The sequence below is a fragment of the Silene latifolia genome, chromosome Y (genome assembly GCF_048544455.1).
Source record: "Silene latifolia isolate original U9 population chromosome Y, ASM4854445v1, whole genome shotgun sequence".
Lineage (NCBI taxonomy): Eukaryota > Viridiplantae > Streptophyta > Magnoliopsida > Caryophyllales > Caryophyllaceae > Silene > Silene latifolia.
Window position 1 is genome coordinate 233,343,352 of NC_133538.1, and position 5,560 is coordinate 233,348,911.

Sequence of the window (5,560 nt, forward strand, 5' to 3'; positions counted from 1 at the left end):
TATATATATATATATATATATATATATATATATATATATATATATATATATGTTTATATTATATATATTGCATTTGTCCTAACTCTTTTGATTGACAACATATGCAAGCATCGGAGAAGACGTTTGGTAAAATTCTTCCAATCCTTTCTCCTTTATCCTTCCTTTTCTTTTTGTATATAAGCATGGAGGAGGATGGGATATGTGATGTAGGTGTTCCTTTTGGGAACCGTTTTGGATATGATTGTGTTGTTGGTGTGTTGTTAGGACTAGAACTTGTGTGCATTTAGACTAGAATTGTATGTATGTGTTCACTCTTGCATTCACGTAGCTTGTTCATATGTTTAGTTTCATTTCATACACCTTGCATCTTGTTTGTAAATTGTTGCTTAGAGGGTCTAAATGTGGAGGGCATATGTCGTTAATGATGCTAATTTGTTTTGTCCATGTCATTTCCCTCTTTATAGCTCGTACCTTTTGATGACACATGTTAGGGTTTTTGCTTGCAAAAACCCGGAAGTCTAGCATAACAACCAAGTTGCGACCACCTTGTGAGACCGTATTAGGCCCGAGACTTGTCCCAGGACAGACATAGCTACTAAAATGTGAGGATAGAGCCTCCTTATGGCCGGTCCGTCAAACCGGTCCCGTTTAGGTCATGTGAGTAGTTCTCCTTACGTGGTATGTTATGTCAAAACGCATAAGTATGGTGCTCATTTCTTACCGTAGAAGTGTCGATGTGCAAGTTGAGATAATTTTGTTCAAATAAAGTAGCCTCTCATAGCCAAATTAGCTTATTTTTCACCCGTTTGATCATCTTTTACTTTTGTTTACCCAATTTGTGCTTAAACCTTGTCATTTCATTTGCCAATAAAATAACTATATTCCATAAACATCTCACCTTTGTTTAGTAGTTCGTATTTGTAGTTGTTTTGAGGAGTATAATTGGGTAGGAAATTTGATTTTTATTGAGGTGAATGGTCCGAAATTCACAAAAGTGAAATGAAGCTTGATGGTTGACCAATTTTTTTTCATGTTTAAGAGGTTTACAAGAAAAAGAAGAAAAGAAAAAAAGAAAAAATGAAGAAGAAAAATAAATATAAAAAGAGAAAAATGAAATGAAAAACAAAACGAAAAAAATGTATATTTTGTGCCAAATAAAAGGTTGATAATATGCAAATCGAGTTTTGCTTTGAAGAGGATTGAATAATTTTTTGAAATGACAATCTTGTCATATTTTGTGAAGGATTATTTGAGTTGTTTGAGTTTAGTGGATTGGTTAGATGTGACGACTACTCGATCCGATAGCCTCACATGTCATAAAACGGTGTTTGCACCGATCCCTTTTCACCTAACCCAAGCCCCATTACAACCCGGTTGTCTCTCTTGTATGTGCATCATTTGGCATTTCTATTGCGGATATTGGATATAGTACCATATTAGATGGTGGGCATGCTTCACAAGTCGAGTTAGGAGAGTGATTATGGTTACATTTTGCCACAAAAATCACCCCGCTCTTTCATTTGAGTGACTAGTGAAACCCGTGAGAATCGGTTTTTGGTCTCCTTTTGGTCAACGATTTGATATTAGGTCGAATCTTGCGTGTGTCGTGTCATTCTTAGGAGTATAGCGAAGTACTTCCTTTTTCTCGCCTAGAATTTGTTTCTAAGGCACCCCGTGTTGTCAATGTTGGTTACTTGAGCTAGAATTAGGTAGTCTGCACCTTGGTAAGACCCGAAGACGGCATCCTCCACCAATGACTCTCTTTGTTCGATTTTTGAAAGTAAAACGGCCGCTTAGATGAGGAAAGCGGTTTGACTTTTTGTGATGCATCTTATATGTTGATTCGTGCTTAAATGTTGGATGTGTGAAAATTTTCCGCAAGCCCCCACTTGCCTTGCATCGGAATGCATACCTCATTGTATTTCAATGTGAGTTGAAGGGACGGAGAAGGCCCGTTAGTTGCCTTTCGTCGAATATTATTAGTTTAGCTAGTTCTTTATATTATGGATCATGGTCTAGTTTAAATGAGCTTAATCGAGGACGATTAAGGTTTAAGTGTGGGGAGATTTGATATCGTCCTAATTTAGGACGGTTTAGCCCCGTCCTATTACCTAATTACGACTCGATTTTGTGTGCTTAATTGTTTAATAAGCTCATTTAATTACTAATTTATAATAATTAGTCGTATTAGTTTATAATTAATAAATAATTGTATTTATGTATATTATTATTATTATATTAGTTTAATGTGCACGCAAGACGGGAAAGTGAGGCGTAAGAACAAGACGGGATTATGAGAAGAAATGGCGGAGGTGAAAATATGCTAAATCATGGAAAATAAGCCAAGTAAAGGAGCAGCTGCTAATTTCAGACGGTCTTTGCTGAGCTTTTACTACCACCTCCGGCCACCGTCTGCCACTACACCAGCCGTCACGACACCACCTTTCACCCATAGCCACAAACATACAATTACAACCATTTCACGCGACCATCTTTCAACTACCACCAAAGCCACCCCCAGCCACTGTGGGAGCCACCCATCACCACCCCTAACATCCACCCACTTCCAAATTCACAACCCAACCTTCCATAACAACCATTGACCACCGTGTCAGCCACCACGAACACGTTTTCCACCTTCGTCCATACGCAAACAACACATTTTACAACTGTCTTTGCTGAGCCATTAAAGCCACCTCCGACCACTGTGGACCTCACCTACGACCACCACATCAGCCCATAATCACCAGCCCATAACCTCCATCCACCTACAACCACCACTGCAGCACCAAACCACCACAGCAGCCCATGTTTCCCTCCTCTGTGTAGCACGCAAATCCACCTCAATGTTTCTCTTTGCCGGCATACCGGCAGCCGACTACTCCCACCGGTAGCCATACACCTATTCCCTTCCTTTTCTGAAGTAATCGCTACCGGTCATGACCCCGGCAGCCGACCTACCGGCATACAACTCGCAATCTTCAATTTCGCACTCAACTTTGTTCTCTATGCCGGTACCCCGGCAGCCGCCTGCTCGGCAACCACACACACCCATTCCTTTTCTGCTCTTGCTTCATGACTCTCGCTGCCGGTGACCCAGGCCGGCGGCCGGCAGAAGTCTCTTGCTGCTAATTTGCCCTGTTTCAAACACGTTGAATAAGTGTTTTATTTTGACGTTGACTTTTGTTAGTATTATTAGTATTAGTTATTATTATAATTATTACTAATCAATGTAATTAGCATTATTCTTGATATTAGTATTAGAATTATTAATGTTATTATTAGTACTAGTCCAATTAAGCTTGTAATTAGAGGGCTATATATAACCACTACCTTACATTAGACTCACTATCTATCTTAGAAATTAGACTAGGAATTAGATTAGAAAATTAGTCTCTCCATTTGTAATAAGAACCCTAGAATATTTCTCCCTTCAATTTCATGAATCAAAGTCTTTATCTTTCTTGATCATTAATTTGATTACTCTTTAGTTCACTCAATATTCACAATTCTCAATAATTTACATTTAGATTAGTGGGTTGTAATTTGAAGGGAGAAGAGATTCAACCTTCCTTATTTCAACCAAGTTTCCTCCTTTAGTTAGTATTGGTATAATTCCTTCTCTTAATTACTCTTTATTTCAGTTGTTTACATGTTTATTGCTTGCTTAATTACTTGTATTTATATTATGTTTGTTCTTGTTATTTTCATGAGAAAGTTCTCATCTTTTGCTTTCATTTTCATAATCATGTTTGAGTAATGTTCTACTAGGGTGAAGGGGGGCCTATGGTGGACTCTTGGGGCTAATTGTTGGCTTGAATTGGTGGAAACCATTGAGTAATTGGTTTAAGAGTAGTTGTGCACACCAAGTGTTTGTGGAATTGATAGAAATAGGATTCTAGCCTTTCTCTATTTGTTGACTTGTTAAGGTGAGAGCCTTGACTTGTAGAAGTATGCACAATTGCTCGGTCTAGGCTAGTCTAAGCGAGGGCTTGACTTTCCTTGGCCTAGGGATCGACTCACACCGAGAGGTGGAGCCTTCCCCGACCCTACTTCTTGGTGACCATTAATTTAGGTTCACTAGTTGACCCTTGTCTACACTAGCAAATCCAACACCCTAGTTTCATAGTTCTTGAGTTAGTTTGTCTCATTTATTCGCTTGCTACTTAACCTCTCTTATCTTAATTCGTAGTTTAGCATTAGTTTAATGAATCATTTAATAATAAGTAAAACTAAACTAGAAACTTGATAATTAATCTAAGAGCCAAGCACCGTCTATGTGGATCGACCTCCTTACCCTACTACATTCAATAGTTAGGTATTGAGTTTACAAATATTGTTTGCATACCGCGGAGTAAAACAAACTCGGTATCAAAATGGCGCCGTTGCCGGGAACAGTGATATTGGATTAGATTGATTATTTGTTTCTAGGCTTAGTTTGTTTATTTGTTTGTTTTTCCATCCTTGTCCTAGTGAATTCTTTGCATTAGGACCATTTGATCTCTTTTTGAGTGTTTGTATAGGTGTAATACCGGCTCTCTTATCCATCCTGATCGAGAGATTGAGAAGTCTTTCCGGGTAAGAAGATGGTTAGCACTATCGGCTCTAAGGAGATCTCCACTTTCACCAAACCAACTACAAATACATCCATATCCACCACCAATTCTCAACCAAACCATTTACCAAGCTAATCTCCAAATCACTCACCCACCCACCCACTCACAACATTCAAATTCAACTAGCCCACCAAATACAACAAGAAGCAACTTCTTTGACAAAGAGATGACGGACCAACCCATGGGTTACTACCATAGACCGGAATCCTAATCGGTCTTACTCGGCAATCAACTATTGAGTTCTTGCTCCTAATACTTTTTTGCTCCGTAATCATACAATCTCTTTTGTGCAACAAGATATTTTCCATGGCTTAAAGAGTGAAGATGCTCATTAACATCTTGTCTTATTCAAGGAAAAAGCGGGTATGATCAAATATGATGGCATCACGGAGGAGCAAATTCACCTTATGCTCTTTCCTCTTTCCTTGAAGGATAATGCTAGGAAATGGTTGAATTCACATGAACTGGGTACTTTCAATACTTGGGAAAGCTTGTCAAGGGCTTTTATCAACAAATTTTACCCTCCTTCATGAACCGCTAGAATAAGGCATGAAATCCAAACCTTCAAGCAACATGATCTTGAAACTTTAAGTGAAGCATGCGAAAGATTTAGAGACATTCTTACCTCTTGCCCACATCATGGAATCCCCAAGTGGATGAAAACTCAAATCTTTTGCAAAACCATTGAGCAAAGGTTTAGGGATATGATTGTGACGGCCTCCGGTGGTAACTTTAACAAGATGAAAAATGCCCAAATCACGGAGATAATCCAAAACATTTCCAACATGTACATTAGTTATGGAGGTAGAGAAGGTGACTATAGAAGAGAAAGTGAATACAAGAGTGAGAGGCCTTCAAAGCTAGAATTGGAATACAAGGCCAAGTTGGATGAATTGTCAAAGAAGTTTGATAGTTTTTTGGTGGAGAAGAAGCATGAAAATGCT

General features: G+C 38.6%; 1 non-coding gene across 1 annotated transcript; it reads right to left on the minus strand.

Annotated features, from left to right (window-relative positions):
- Positions 1 to 5,155: 5,155 nt before the first annotated feature.
- On the minus strand, positions 5,156 to 5,262 carry LOC141635424 (small nucleolar RNA R71). Its single transcript, XR_012540115.1, has one exon. It is a non-coding gene; the product is annotated as a small nucleolar RNA R71 (small nucleolar RNA).
- Positions 5,263 to 5,560: the final 298 nt, after the last annotated feature.